Here is a 16,313-nt window from a genome sequence, read left to right on the forward strand (position 1 = left end):
TTGACAGGTAGTAATTTATTATTATCTTTGTCCTTGATAAGAGTTATGCCTTGAACAGCAGGTGCCTAATAAATGTTAGCTATAACAACATAAGCAACAGAAGAAAGTTTGTCCCTTTGTATCTCAATCAGCCATTCACAATGCATACTCTTCTGTTGTCACTGTGCCTGTTTTCTGTTAATTTTATCAATTATATGTAGAGGGAAACTATAGCTGTGTGACGTTATTATTGTTAGTTAAATGTTCTAATTTATCCTGCCACTGTACTTCGTTTAGCATAACAAAGTCACAATATTTTTCTGTCCCTGCGGTGAAAGACTGTAGTAAGCTGATCTTGCTAACAAGAGAAAATTATTAGCTTTCTTAAGAATATAACCCTATATACATTACTAAGCATTCCAGGAGGATTAATAGTTCTACGAATTTTGGACAGGCCGAGGTAGCGGCAACGTGAGATAGGGCTGTTTTAATATTTGTCCTTGGCCCATTTGCATATCTATCACTGGTAATTCGTTAATGCTGCTTGTGTTTTAGTCTGTGGTCATGCCGAGAATTAATGCACTCTGCTGGCTGATACGCCCGATGCCAGAGCGAGAACTAGGCAAGTCTGATCGAACATTCCATGATTCCGGCAATCATGAGGCTTGCGTTCAAGGGCGACTTGTTTGCAGGGTGATGCTTTTCTGAAAAGTTAGCAGTGAAATGGCAGATTTCAAGCACCGTTCACTGACATTCAAGGCTTTCTTTCTCCTATAAGAGCTATTCTGGCACTTGAAATTGCAGAGGTTTTGTTTGTTTGTTTGTTTTGTTGTGGTCATTGGGAACAGGCAGAGAGAAGGCAAGGGTATTTAACATTCGACAGAGAATTGCTGAAAGTCAGAGGTCGGTCAGTGGGGGCTGCGAAGGCTTTGATCGCCAAACTAAGTGTCTAAAAGAAAAGAGAACAAGCCGGGGCGGTGGCTCATGCCTGTAATCCCAGCACTTTGGGAGGCAAAGGTGGGCGAATCAGGAGGTCGAGACCATAGACCATCCTGGCCAACACGGCTAAACCCTGTCTCTACTAAAAATACAAAAATTAGGTGCAAACCTGTAGTCCTAGCTACTCAGGAGGCTGAGGCAGGAGAATCGCGTTGAACCCAGGAGGCAGAGGTTGCAGTGAGCCACCAAGTCCAGCCTGGCGACAGAGCAAGACTCCATCTCAAAAAAAAAAAAAAAAGAAAAAAGAATGAGAACCTGAAACATCAGAAACGATCTGTACGTCGGTTGCACTGGACACCCTAACCAACCTGCATATTTGTATATGTTAAAACACGTGATTATTTTAATACACTCCCTATGAATTCTGCTACTTAGGAGAACTTTGGATAAATCACAAGAAGGCACATATTGATATAACATTAACTTGACGTTGGCATTTGGCTGTTATTATTAAACATGTATGAAGTATCTAATTCAATCATTCATCAGTTCAATTTTGTCAATCCACAAATAATTACTGAAGGTCTCATATGTGCCAGATGCATGATAGGTTTCTGGAATTCCAGAGGAGTTTGCAGTCTAGAGGAGAAGAAAGAAAAGCAAGCTGGCAGTCTCAGTGCGATAGTATGTATGATAGGGGGTCTGGATAGGTGACCCTGGAGGAAGTGACCTCTCTGGGAGGTGCAGGTGTAGGTGGAAGGAGAGCCAGGTCTTTCGGGATTAAGGCCCAGGCTCCGGAGTTTGGACAATGGAAGGCATTGAAGGCTTAAGAAAGGAAGTGGCATGATCAGGCTGCAGTTTGAACAGACTATTCTGCTTGCAGTGGGGAGGATGGCTTAACAAGGCGGCTTAGATTGCGTTGCCAAGACGCTGAGCCAGAAACGGGCTTCTTGGGCAAGCAATTTCTTGAGGGAGTGCTTTCAAGTGAAACCTGTAAGGGTGTGAGGGAAACGCAAATAGGACAGGCTCAGAGGAGGTCTGGCCTCAGGCTGATCCTGTGGGAAGTCTGGGGCATGTGTGGGGACACAGATTGCCCTCTTGAGCGAGGCAAGAGGACCAGCCTTTGTGCCTGCTTATCAGGCAGATGTGGCTGTGGGCTGGCCCCAGCTGGAAGTCAGACCCCCCCCCCCCACCGGACTTTTCCAGGTGAGTGGTGCTTTTCTCCAGGGCAAGTCTCCGGAGAAGGGAACAGCTGTCTTGTTAACGGGCAGTATTCACAGCAGCGGGGGTGTGGGTGCCTCAGTCCAGGCAGGAAGAGCCGAAGAGAGAAGGAAGAACCATTTAAAGGGCTCTTGACATCCTCCACATGGGGGAGATTGCTTTCTATCGCTGGAAAGGAAAGGACAAATCAGTTCCTCTAATGGAAAATGCATTAGGCTTTCTTGAGAGAGCCCCCTAAGGAAGGAGAAAGAGCAACAGGACATTACCAGCAGTTTGGCTGAGGGCAAGACCTAAGAGGTGTATCCATCAACCCTGAAGAAAAGAGACCCACGGTTCAGAATTAATCAAAGGGAAGGGAGTGGGACTTGAGTCACACAGAGGTATGCGACAGGCGAGGCAGGGGCCAGGCTGTGCCAACCTTCTAAAAATAAATCATTCCCTCCTGTTTCCTTCAGAGGTGCACAAGGTAATTTGCAAACATTTGCAGGCAAGTTTTTCACCGGGCTGAACCACAGGCAAAGCTCCCACTGACTTCACAGGGAGCTCCCAGGGGACACACAGCAAGGTGAGGGCTTGGTTCTGGGTAATTAAGACTTACGGCACCCTTGTTCACGAAGAAATCCCAGTGCACATCATTGAAATGCAGCAGCCCTGCAGACCCTCGGCGGCCCGCGGCATTAGAAGCCCGCTTGAGCCAACATTAATTTTGCTATCCTTCACTTTCTGAAATCAGAGGATGACATCACTTTGATTAAGAGGGACAGTCACGTTACAGATAATCAGTAGAGTCAGCCTGTGCTGGTCGGTGTCGTCAGAGCCGCTCACTGATGACGGGGCTGGTGCTCTACAAAACAACAAGAAATAGGAGTTTGTTGAGGGCAACTCTAATTCCCCTGTTGCCTTCTGAGCAGGCAGAATTCTCCCCAGATGCTCCACCTGCACTCTTTTCTTATATTTTCCTCCTTTTCTGCTTCCCTCTGTGTCCCCTTCTATAAGACACAAAGGTGCTCATGGGCCGTCGGGCCTGGTGGGAGGATATCTCTGTAGAACACTCTTTGGCCCCTCCTCTGGGTTAGGGTGATGGAGGAATGAGTACATGAATTAGCAGATCTGTGTCAAGAAGCACCACGTGCAGGGTGCTGTGCTGGCTGTTAGGAAGGGGATGAAGAATTCTCCAACACATTCCTAACCCTCAAAGAGCCTAAAATCTTGCTGAAGAGTCATATCTCTATAAGATACCCACCAACAGGGGTTAGCAGGGGTTCGCAGCACAACTTTAGACCAGATGGCCTGGGTTTGAATCCTGGCTCTGCCACACTGGCTGTGTCACATTATACAATGTCTCTGTGCCTCCGTTTTCTCATCTGTAAAATGCGTATGGCAGTAATACCCATCTCACAGTATATATGTGAGAAATTAACAAATTAATGGCCAGGCATGGGGGCTCACACCTGTAATCTTAGCACCTTGGGAGGCTGAGGCAGGAGGATCACTAGGGGCCAGGAGTTTGAAACTAGCCTGCGCCACATAGTGAGACCCTGTCTATTACAAAATGTATATATATAAAAAATTAGCTGAGCATGGCAAAGTGTACCTGCAGTCTCTGCTACTGAGGAGGCTGAGGAGGGAGGATCGCTTGAGCCTGGGAGCTCGAGGCTTCAGTGAGCTGTGATTGCACCATTGTACTATAGCCTGGGTGACAGAGTGAGACCCTGTCTCGAAAGAAAAAACAATAATGAAAGAGCTTAAAACGTGGTCATTGCTCAATAATTGTGAACAAAGCCACAAACACTTATAGAGTATTTACTGTGCTAAGTTCTTTGTATGCTTTATCCAATCTAATTTGCAAGCAACACATGAGGTGGGTACCATCATTATCACCATTTTACCAACAAATGGAGGCTCAGACAAGTGAAGTGACTTGCATAAAACCATAAAGCTAGGAAGTGATGGAGATGGGATTTGTAACCATGGCCAAGGCACTTAGCTGTTATTCTATAATGTGTCATTTATAAGAAAACCAATGATGGCCAAATGTTTCAGATACTTTGAGAACAAAGAGCTAATTGGGAAGTGGAGCAATGAAGGAGGGTTTCTGCTGAGTCTTCCATTTGCAGGTAGGAGTTTCATTCATTACAGCCAGTATTTATTGAGCACACAGTACGATTAAGCACAGAGCTGGAGACCATGAGTGATGCATGGCATCACCTTGAAGTTGGAAGAGGAAGAAGAATAAATTAATCAAATAGGAGAGGAGCATGGAGGTGGACTCTGGAAGGATCAGGAACTTGAAGAGGGATTAAGTGTGTCCCTTAGGGATGGAAAAATGTGGATGAAGGGAGGGGAGCAGGAAAGTCTTTCTAAGGAAGTGGGATCTTGCATGGCCTGGGCAAAGGCTCAGGTATGAGACAGCCTAAGGAAACCCTGAGTTTGTAAGCATCTGAAGCTGTGGGTGGAGGTGTGTAGGATGGTGAGAGGTCATTACAGTGACCAGCACCCTTTTGAGTGTCTTGATGTGTTAAGCATTAGCACAGTCTCTTTTATTTTTGCCCTGGAGTGGGCAAACCAGGGCCTATGGGCCAAATCAAGCCCACCACCTGGTTTTGCTTGGCAGGTAAACTAAGAATGATTTTTACAGATGTAATACTTGCAATTGATTTCGATGATAGGGAACACTAACTTAAAACCCTAACTAAACAAAGTGTTATTCTCCCCACAAAAAGAATTCTGTTATTCTCATCAGTAGGCCTGAATTTAAAAAATAAATAAATACAGCAAACCACATTGCCATGTATGTACCTGTGCAACAATCCTGCATGTTCTTCACATGTACCCCAAAATCTAAAACGCAATATAATATTTAAAATAAATAAATAAATAATTGTCCTTGGTCAGGTACAGTGGCTTGCCCCTGTAATCCAAGAACTTTCGGAGACCAAGGTAGGAGGATCATTTGATCCCAGGAGTTTGAGACCAGCCTGGGCAACATAGCGGGACCCCACCTCTATTCTATAAATAAATAAATAAATAAATAAAATTGTCCTCAATAATACTTTTTTTCTGGCTTTATTGAGGTATAATTTATAAATGAAAATTGTACATATTCAAGATATACAACATGACAATTTGGTATGCTTGTGAAATGATTACCACAATCGAGTTAACATGTGCATGACTTCACATAGTAACTATTTTGTGTGTGTGTGACACTAGAGATCTATTCTCAGCAAATTTCAGGTTTACAGCACAGCACTATTCACTGCAGTCACCGTCCTGTACTCTAGAACCCCAGAACTTATTCATCTTATAAGTGAAAGTTTCTACCTTTTGACCAACATCTCAGCAACCCCCACTCCCAGCCCCTGGCAATCACCCTTCTACTCTCTCTTTCTTTTTTTTTTCCTTTTTTTTTTTTTTTTTTTTTTGAGATGGAGTCTTTTTCTGTCACCAGGCTGGAGTGCAGTGGCTCAATCTTGGCTCACTGCAACCTCTGCCTCCTGGGTTTGAGCGATTCTTCTGCCTCAGCCTACTGAGAAGCTGGGACCACAGGCATGTGCCGCCACACCCGGCTAATTTTTTTTTTTTTTTTTGTATTTTTAGTAGAGACAGGGTTTCACCGTGTTGGCCAGGATGGTCTCGATCTCTTGACCTTGTGATCCGCCCGCCTCGGCCTCCCAAAGTGCTGGGATTACAGGCGTGAGCCACCGCGCCCGGCCTACTCTCTCTTTCTATGAGTTCCAATTATTATTATATTTTAAATTTTACCAGTAAAAACATTATGGATCTTTATTTTCTCTCTAGTTTTATAAATACCTATATAGTAGCCTCAATTTTGCTTCTTGACTTGCAACACCAGGAATATTTACTATCTAGCCCTTTGTAGCAAAAGCTTGCCAGCCCTTGTTCTTTTCTTTTTGAGACGGAGTCTCACTCTGTTGCCCAGGCTGGAGTGCAGTGGCGCAATCTTGACTCACAGCACTCTCTACCTCTTGGGTTCAAGTGATTCTCCTGCCTCAGCCTCTTTAGTAGCTGGGGTTACAGGCACCCGACACCACGCCCAGCTAGTTTTTATATTTTTGGTAGAGATGGGGTTTCACCATGTTGGCCAGGCTGATCTTGAACTCCTGACCTCAAGTGATCTTCCCACTTCAGCATCCCAAAGTGCTGGGATTCCAGGCGTGAGCCACCATGCCTGGCCAGGCATCGTTCTTATTTAAGGATAAGGGAACTGAGGCAGAGAGGAGATGAAGTGGCGTCACTCAGATCACAGAGCTAAGACCAGGTGGAAGGAAGACCTGAACGCAGGTTGTCAGGACTGGGGCCCGATGCTCTGAGCCCACTTCCACCTGGTGTTTACAGAGGTCCAAGGAAGAAACTAAGGGCCAAACTAGGTCAAGAGGGGAGGGAATGGAACAGACAAAAGTGCCTGATGTAGAGACAAGCAAGAAGCCTGCTGTGCCAGGCTTCTCTGGCTGATCCATGTGTCACAGGTCTGAGCTAGAGGCCATGGGCACAAAAGACTTGTTTCCCCTGGCAGAAAAGAATTCCTGGCTGCTATGGGCAGCAGACTTCTCACGTGGACGATTGGAAATATTTACAGTGCTGCAGGAAATGCTGGAGGAAGGGCAAGTCTGGCAGACTGAGGACAGGACAGAAGGAATGTTCAGCTTGGACAGGTTGAGCTGGAGATGCCTGAGGCATCAGTGTGTGAAGGCGAGTGGAGAAAAGAGTCTGGGCTCTGGAGCCAGGTGTAGAGTTGGGAGTCATTGCAATGGGGGCTGAAACGGGAGAGCGGAATTAATATGCTAAGGAAAGAAATCATTCCCTCTAACGGGAGTTGAAAGGTTCACCTGCTCAGAATGGACACAGGGGCAGAGCGCTTTCTCATCTTTGAACTCTGCGGTGGACAGGGATGGGAGTTCATGTTCCTGGGTTCAGTGGAACCTGAAGAAGGAAACAAGGTTATTTTTGAAATGGGTTATCTGTGTCATTGTATGATCTCTCTTGTCACACAAATAAGACGCACACACACCAAAGATCATAAAAGATGTATTTCGTTAAGCCCCAGTGTGTATATTAACTTGCATAGAATAATCTGATTAGCTTTGAAGGGTGTTGACTTAAAGAGAATGAAGATTTCCAAGTAAAACCAGAGGAAGAATGCTCGATGTCATTGAGAAGGCAGGGAGAATTTCCTTCCAGTGAAGTTTCAGAAAACCAAAGGAAGCAGCAGCCTCTGGTTATATAATTCCTACCTGGGCAAGTGAAAATCTTTGATTATCTATTTATGTCCTGCCAATTCCAGAGCCCAGAGGAAATCAGTCCAGCCTAAAGGAAACTAATTTTGACCACTTCTCTTTTCCTCTCTCTTGTTTTGTGGCCTCCTTAACCTTGAGGAGTTTGCCTGTGAGTGCTTCAGGCTAATGTGGGAGTCCACGTAGGCAGAGTCTGGAGGAGCAGGTGACACCAGAGAGGAAGGAACTGAGATGCAGGGAAAGAAACAGTGATGCCACTGCCCAGCCGGGGGATTGCCAGCCAAGAAGATTCTTTTTGTTTTTTATGGTTTTTTTTTTTTTTGAGACAGAGTCTTGCTCCATCACCCAGGCTGGAATGTGGTGGTGCAATCATGGCTTGCTGTAGCCTTGACCTCCTGGGCTCAGGCAGTCCTCCCACCTCAGCCTCCAGAGTGGCTGAGACTACAAGCACACACATCATGCCTGGCTAATTTTTTTTTTTTTTTTTTTTTCTGAGACACAGCCTCACTCTGTTTCTCAGGCTGGAGTGCAACAGCACAATCTTGGCTCATGGCAACCTCTGCCTCCTGGGTTCAAGCAATTCTCCTGCTTCAGCCTCCCAAGTAGCTGGGATTACAGGTGCCCGCCACCATGCCCAGCTAATTTTTTGTATTTTTAGTAGAGACAGGGTTTCACCATGTTAGCCAGGTTGGTCTCAATCTCCTGACCTCGTGATCTGCCCCGCTCAGCCTCCCAAAGTGCTGGGATTACAGGCGTGAGCCACTGTGCCCGGCTATTTTTTTTTAAAAAAGAGATTACTTCTTGCTATACCGCCCAAGTTAGTCTTGAATTCCTGGGCTCAAGTGGTCCTCCCAAAATGTTGAGATTACAGGTGTAAGCCACTGCGCCTGGCCTGAGAAGATTCTTATAAGCCTAATGTTTTCCCAAGAATTCTTGGAGTAAATAAGGAGAAATCTATGAGGCTGCCTGAAGTTTTAGAGGGAGTGAGGGTTCACCACTCACACACTTTAAAGGGAATGAGGGCCTCATAGCTGCACATCTGCTCCCACCCCTGCCCTAGTTCTGCTTGCACTGTTGTCTTACACACTCGTTTGCAGGAAGAGCAGTATCTGGAAAGTGGGTGCTGCAGGAAACCTGAGGATGTGGCAGGCTTCAACTAATAACAGGGTGTCCATCTCAAACATACATCTGACCTTTTCCTTGGATAAACAATGTAAAAGTAGGCCCAGAGACATGTATCATTTCATGAACCTGATTCTTGCCCAGATTTAATTCTATGAGTGGGCTTCGAGGGGACACTTTAAAAAACTACAGCCACACTTGGAAGCCACTTGGGTCCCACTGCATAGATTACCCCTTCAGTGTTCTAAATGGACCTGGGGAGCAAATCAACAAGATCTAGGAAATCTGTTTAAAAAGGGAAAAGGTGCAACATGGTCTCATATCTCTAAGAGAATGAGATTTTCCTAAGATGTCATTAAAAGAGAAAATGTTTGTGCAAAATACACAACAGCTGCATCAACTAAGACAATGACCTTTTGTGATTTGTAGGGTGCATATCATGTAGGTGGAGCAGAGATTTGTATATTTATCTCTGAACTGGGTTTGATTTTAATATTATTCTGTCTCTTATGCACAGTTCCCAAATGCCTTGTCGGGAAGAGCCAGTTATTAAGTCACTGAAAGTGTCTTATAAAAATAGCAGACGATCTAAACTGTGAATCATTCCACGGAGCCCCAGTGGTGTGAGCACAAGCAGATTCTGCCATGAGTTAAACAATTGTGCAAACATGTGCTCCATAGCCTTTCCGTGCCAGATTCAGTGCTAACCCTGGGGCGATGAAGATTAATAAAGCATAGCCTGTGTCTGAAAAGAGTTCACATCCCAGTGAGGAAGGAGCAAACCGATTTTAAAAATACTATACACAAGAAGGTTAAACCATTAGATAAATTAGAAGGGGTCACTCTGAAGTCGCATTGGTGAAGCATGGTTCTGTACAAAGTGCTGCAAGACTGTGGAAGAAGGGAAATTAACCCAACCTAAGGGTAGCTGGCAAACTTGAAGGCAGAGACATTTGAATGGTCTCTTGAAGGATGAGTAAGAGTTTGAAAGCAGCAAAGGAGTTGTTTTATATGGTTTGAAGGCATGACTCTGCACAGCTAATGGGGGATTGGAGAAGAGCTTTGTATGGCTGGACAGAATGGTGTATGTGACAGGGACGGGGGTGAGGCTGGGATAGAATGCAGGAGTGTTTGGGCAGAGCCTAGTGAATAGGAGCCCAGAATATTCTTAGGTTAGGAAAGATGGAAGGAGATTGGTGTTTTACATGGGTTCTTCTGATGGCCTCTAAGCTGCTGAGCAGTGCTGCTCAATGAGGCCCACCTTTAATATGATACATGGTGTTGTCATTGTTTTATTTACTAACTCAGAAGATTAGCCCACTTCCTAGTGTCCTTTGCTTAGTCTCAGGGAGTGATTATATTTTAAAACAGAGGTTGGCAAACTATAGCCATGTCCAATTTGGCCCATCACCTATTTTTGTCAATAAAGTTTTATTGGACCACAGCCATGACCATTCATTTAGTGTTGTCTGTGGCTGATCATTGCACTAGGACTAATTTCACAGCAGAGTTGAATAGCCGCAACAGAGACTGATGCACAATATTTATGACACAGTTCTTCATAGAAAAGCCTTGCTGACCCTTGCCTTTGGGTTCTCCAAAGTCCTTGCCGTCTTTCCCATCAGAGCAGAAACTTGGAAGATAATCTGGAAGGTTTGCCTTATTGCCTTCTGTGCTGCTCACCTCTGCCTTTATCAAGTGGCCAAATTCAGCTGCTCTCATCAAGTCACTAGTAGCATAGGGTAGAGGATCACATTAAAAAAAAAAGAAGAGACAGCAAGTCAGTGAGTGTAAGAAACTCGGCAAGTCTGGTCAAGCTACTCCATCTTTTCTCTGCAAGAGTCCCCACATATGAGGTCAGCAGCCTTCCGTGGCACCACGTATATTGAGTGCAGCAGCATTCGATAACTCCACTGATTAGGTAGTTATGTTGATCAAACAGCTGCCCCCAAAGCATGTGCATGAATGTGTTGACATCAATCTTAGGGAAATGTCTAATGTGCTCTTACAAGACTGCAGACTTAGGCTGGGCCCGGTGGCTCACACCTGTAATCCCAGCACTTTGGGAGGCTGAGGCGGGCAGATCATGAGGTCAGGAGTTCAAGACCAGCCTGGTCAACATAGTGAAACCCTGTCCCTACTAAAAATACAAATATTAGCTAGGCATGGTGGTACGTGTGTGTGATCCCAGCTACTCAGGAGGCTGAGGCAGCAGAATTGCTTGAACTTGAGAGATGGAAGTTGCAGGGAGCCAAGATCATGCCACTGCACTCCAGCTTGGGCAATAAAATAACATTTTGTCTAAAAAAAAAAAAAATTGCAGACTTACTCCTGTCCTGTTCAGCATTTTTACTGGCATAAATGAACCAGAAACCATGTTTCTTGATGGCTAGAAGTGGCATTGATATGTCAGAATTGGTGTTCCAAAGACATCTTGATCAACTTGAGTAGTGGCCAGAATGTACTCTCTGCTGCAGAAGCAGTCTCTCCTAAATGAATAATGTAGGGATCCAGCAGAATATCTGATATTTTCAGATCCTGGGGCAAGAGTACAAATGGAGACCAGCCTGCCATACATCTAAATAGTTGGAAGTTATAAATCAAGACAACAAGCTAAATAAAATGTGTCTTATCCTCCTACCTTGACAAACAGACCTTCTTCACCACCTGGAAGTTCAAGTTCAAATTCAGAGTTCTCTGACTCCTAAGAGTCTTGATGCAGTAACATGGCAACACGGGAGAGCAGCCCCTTGTCCCGTCCCACCCCCACCTTTCAACGCTTCTATTTTCTAGCCTGCTCCTGGAGTCCTCCGCACTGTCTCGGTTGCTTCCTCTTTACGGCACACCAGTGATATGTGTCATTTGGGGCCACTTGTTTGGCTCTGCTCTCTGGCTTCTCTCTTTAACTCCAATTCCTGCTTCTACCTCTGATTAACTTGTTTCCAGCTTCTGGCAACCCCTGGTCTCGTGCTTATATTTGGCACAATCCCCAGAAAATCATGTCCTTGATGGAGTTACCCCTGGGCTTGGAAAAACAATCTGGTCAACTGCCACCTGCCTTCCAGCTCCTGGATCTTATATGATAATCCCTGACCAGGATCTGAGATGAAAAATGCTTCCTCCCACTCCCAGCATCCATGCCAGTGGCTTTGGAACTTAAGCACAAAGGGTGAACACATATTTTAGCAAACCTGGGGCAGCAGGAATGGGGGGTAGTCCCACCTACAAGCAGTGTATTTCTTTGAATTGTAATGTTTTTATCTTCAAAAGGTCACATGCTTTAGAGAAACTGTTTTAATCATTGAAATATTGTTTATGTGTAACATACATTCCAAAAAGTACACAGAAAACAAACATACAGCTTAACAAGTTATCACAAAATGTACAACTTCCAGGTAAACAAGTGCTTCACTATCTTCTCCTCAAAGGAATCCACCCACTCTTCTGACTGCTAATACTATTGTTTGGTTTTGCCAGTTTTCAAATTTTATGTAAATATAATCAAACACTAAGAACTCTTTCATATATGGTTCCTTTCGTTCAACATAAAGTTTGTGAGATTCATCTGTGATGCCATGTGTGGTGTTAGGTCACTCATTCTCATGATATATAATATGCCATTTTATGAGCACACCAACATTTATTTATACATGTCATTGTTGATGGGCATTTAAGTTGTATCCAGTTGTTGGTTATTATAAATAATCCTGCCATGAACAGTCTTAACAAATATCTGTTGGTGCAGGTGAGCATGAATTTGGGGCCATATATATATATATCTAGATGTGAATCACTGGATGATGGTTTTTACGTATTTCAACATATTTCAAGTCTTTGATAGTTCAGAGACTTTTCCAGAGTGGTTGAACCAACCTGCACTTCCATCTCCACTCTATGGAAATTTGTTGTTCCACATTTTCAGAATTTTTTTTAATTCTTCTCCACAAGGCAGTCATGTTCATTTCCACGTTGAAAATTTATAGAATTTTTTTCCCAAAAAGGGGAAAGAATCTTGTGGAATATGTACCAAGTTTATTCCTGTGCCTTCAGCTGCCCGAAGTTGGAGGAGTTCAGTTGTCTGTCAACCACATTGACCTCCTGAAGGTTCTTCTTTCAGTTTCATGACTTTCTAAGCTTTTGCCAAACTGTTTACCATTTATGGAACAGCGTACCTCCTCTGTCCAGCATGACGTCTGCCACCATATTGGCTGAGTCTGAAGACTGATTCACTGCTAACCTTCAATCCATTTTGAAAAGACAGTACTTATCTGAATAATCTTACTTTGATTAGAGGTTCATCTGATCGTGGCTTTGAGTAGTCCCTAAGTCCATGCACTTCTTTCATATATACTTCCGTCACCAGAAGGAATACTTGGGACCCCACAGGGAGCAAGCAGTATTTGCTAACCGACTGCCTGGCTCAGTGTAGCTTAAAATCCATCTTTATTTTTATATGATAGTTTAAATGATTTAATGAGTGGCTGTCACTGACAAGGCACTTGGGGACTGTGCATAAAATGGCACAATAATATAAAACTAAAGCTTTGCTCAGAGACTAATACACAGAACTGCCTTCTGTGTACATATTTCTCTTTATGAGAGGAAACAATTCTTCCTTTGGTCAAGGGGAGTTGTTTTCATTGATAAAAATAAGTAAATCCACATTCTCTCCGCCTGCTTTATTTGAATGCTTACAAAAACAGGCATCATATATAATATTCATTTCAGCAATGAATATGCAGAAAGTGCTGCATCTCTTTATTTAGGAATTTTAAACATTGCAGTCATGTTCATCATGGTGACTGTGGGCTTTTATATCTAAGACAGACTCATTTCTCAAAGTCATATTTAAATATCTCAAATAGTAGTGTTGGCCTCTTGGGTATTGCACAACATACAACTGAAGAAAGAAGGTTAACCTCTCCAGAAAAAAAAAAAGTAAAGAAATGGTGCAGCTGTGGATATTTCACGTTTAGAAAGCAGCGGGAACAGGGGAAAGAAGAACAGAGAATTCTAGGGGAGCCAAGTTTGCAATGAGAATCTGGATGTTGGCTTCATCTTAGAGCAGAGTGTGGGAGTTGTTCTCTAACTTAATGACGCTCTAAGTGAGGTATACACTTTTTTCTCGGTTCCGTGATTTATAGGCAAGATTTCTCTTCTGTTCCATTCAATAATCTAAACTGACAGCCCAAATGGTTCGCCAGACCCGAGCACACGCATAGTTTCATACCTGTGACTTTGCTCCAGATTTTAGATCTTAGAATCGTTTCATTCTTTCATTCATTTGTTCATTTGAAAAAATTAAATGGCCAGGCAACAAATACTTACCCAGCATTGGCCGGGTGTAGTGGCTCACGCTTGTAATCCCAACACTTTGGGAAGGCAAGGCGGGTGGATCACCTGAGGTCGGGAGTTCAAGACCAACCTGACCAACATGGAGAAACCTCAATTCTACTAAAAAGACAAAATTAGCTGGGTGTGGTGGTGCATGCCTGTAATCCCGGCCACTCGGGAGGTTGAGTCAGGAGAATCACTTGAACCTGGGAGGTGGAGGTAGCGGTGAGCCGAGATCGTGCCATTGCACTCCAGCCTGGGCAACAAGAGTGAGACTCCGTCTCAAAAAAAAAAAAAAAGGTACCCAGCACCTACTATATGCCAAGTGCGCTCATCACCAGACATTATTTAACTAAATACACAAACAATTGTAAAAGTGCATCAGTGAGAGTGCTCTGAAGAAACAACTTAAGGCAGTGGAAATGTGAATTAGAAAGATTTGCCTTAGTCAGGGAGGTCTGGGAAGTGTCCTTGAGGAATGATGGCTGAAGAAGTGATGATCTGTAAATCTCTGGTACACTACCTAAGTGAAGTGGGTGGCAGCAGTGCAAAGAAATGAAAACAGCTTCTGCAAAAGCCCTGTGGTGGGAAAGCATAATGCGCACGAGGACTAGCATGAAGGTCAGTGTGGGAGGACAGGGAGAACAAAGGGTGTGGGCAAGACCTTGTGGGCCCTTACAGAGTGTTGTCCTGATCCTAACAGCAAAGTGTGGGAGAATCGGTGGAGGACTGGGAAGGACCCAGTTTTCCAGCGTTGTGGAAGCATAATGGAAAGTGTTTTAGAATTATTTATTTTTTTTTTTTGAGACAGAGTTTTGCTCTTGTTGCCCAGGCTGGATGGAATTCAATGGCATGATCTCAGCTCACTGCAACCTCTGCCTCCTGGGTTCAAGCAATTCTCCTGCCTCAGCTTCTTGAGTAGCTGGGATTATAGGCATGCACCACTACGCCTGGCTAATTTTGTATTTTTAGTAGAGATGGGATTTCTCCATGTTGGTCAGGCTGGTCTCGAACTCCCGACCTCAGGTGATCCTCCTACCTCGTCCTCCCAAAGTGCTGGGATTACAGGCATAAGCTACTGCACCCTGTGTGTTTTAGAATTTCTTGTTCTTGCCTCCACACAGTCCCTTGTTGGCATCTTGACTCAATTACAGGTATCCCCGGACAACTGCTAGCTGCTGGGCAGGGTGGCCTCCCAGGCCTGAGTAGATAGTGGGAAGGACGCTGGGGTGGCAGAGGGACACGCTTCAGAAGTCCAGCTCCACTCCCTCTGCACACAATGAACAGCCTGCGCTTGCTGCTTGCAGATCCGAATGTGTTTAGCCATAACACTGACAGGGAAGCCTGGTTTCAACTTTAATAGAATACAAGGCACCCAACCAAGTTGGCATAATCTCTCTCCTGAAAGGTGATGTGTGGCCTTTATGTGCTGAGCCTTCAATTTACAACCCGGGTTAAATATAGATAAATTCAAAATGTAAATGCTCTTGACTCCATTTATAATTCTAATAATAAAATACACGATAATAGCATTTTCATTCTCCAGATATTCAACATTTAGAGATTTAAAAGGTCTGAAAAAATGTTTAGGGGTCAAGCTATTGTAATTCATAGCATGGTAAGATGGCAATCAACCTTGCAGGGGCAGAACTGGGGGCCACAGGCAGGAAGGGGAAAGGAAACTGTCCTGGATATTCACTGTGATTGTCATAGAGCTGAGTTTCAACCTTGGCACTTGTGACATTTTGGCCATGTCATTCTTGGTTGTGGGGGTTGTTCTGTGGCTTGTATGAGGTTGAACAACATCTCTGACCTTTACCCACCAGGTGCCAGTAGCACACACCTCTCCATCCCCAGATGTGACAAGCAAACATATCCCCAGACATTGCCATGTGTCTCCTGGGGGACAAAATCCCCCCTACTTTTGAACACTGTATAGATAGATAATGCATAATTAGTACACCTGATATAGAAGGTTTTGTGAAACAAAAACAAGCATTGCAAGTAATTTGAAGATTGTTTTAAATAAAAAAAGTTCTATGCAATGTAGTTAAAGGTTTTCAACCTAAGATCAGTTTAGCTTTCCAAACTATTGAAACACCTAACAGGTACATGAAAACGCCTCCACTCTGGCCTTTCTAGAAACTCCCAGCTGAGGGGCAGACCTCATTCTATTCATTGAGGAAAGTGGAGCTTAGGATTCTGCAAGTCAACTTCTTAATTTCAAGTTTGAAATGCAGAAACAGCTTTGCTATTTCTTCATCTGCAGAGGAACAAAAAAGGAAACGGTTGTTTGCTCCCTGCGCTCTTGAGACTTTAAATATTTCTCCTACCTCAGTTTTGGTGGGAGATGGGAAGGTATTAAAAGCTAGAATAGAATCATTTGGATGCTTAACTGTAGTCTGGAGGAATTGGAAAAGCTTTGCAAAATTTCCCAAGAGAGTGGAGCTCTCTGACAGGGTC

General features: G+C 44.1%; 1 long non-coding RNA gene across 1 annotated transcript in view; it reads right to left on the minus strand.

Annotated features, from left to right (window-relative positions):
• LOC118152338 (uncharacterized) overlaps positions 1-16,313 on the minus strand; it is a 31,912-nt gene continuing 15,599 nt past the window's right edge. The window contains exons 2-3 of the long non-coding RNA XR_013533161.1: positions 2,738-2,983; positions 1-2,307 (exon numbers count right to left, since the gene is read on the minus strand). This is a non-coding gene — a long non-coding RNA (uncharacterized LOC118152338). The remainder of the gene's footprint in view (positions 2,308-2,737; positions 2,984-16,313) is intronic.

Source organism: Callithrix jacchus, chromosome 3, assembly GCF_049354715.1.
Source record: "Callithrix jacchus isolate 240 chromosome 3, calJac240_pri, whole genome shotgun sequence".
Classification (NCBI taxonomy): domain Eukaryota; kingdom Metazoa; phylum Chordata; class Mammalia; order Primates; family Cebidae; genus Callithrix; species Callithrix jacchus.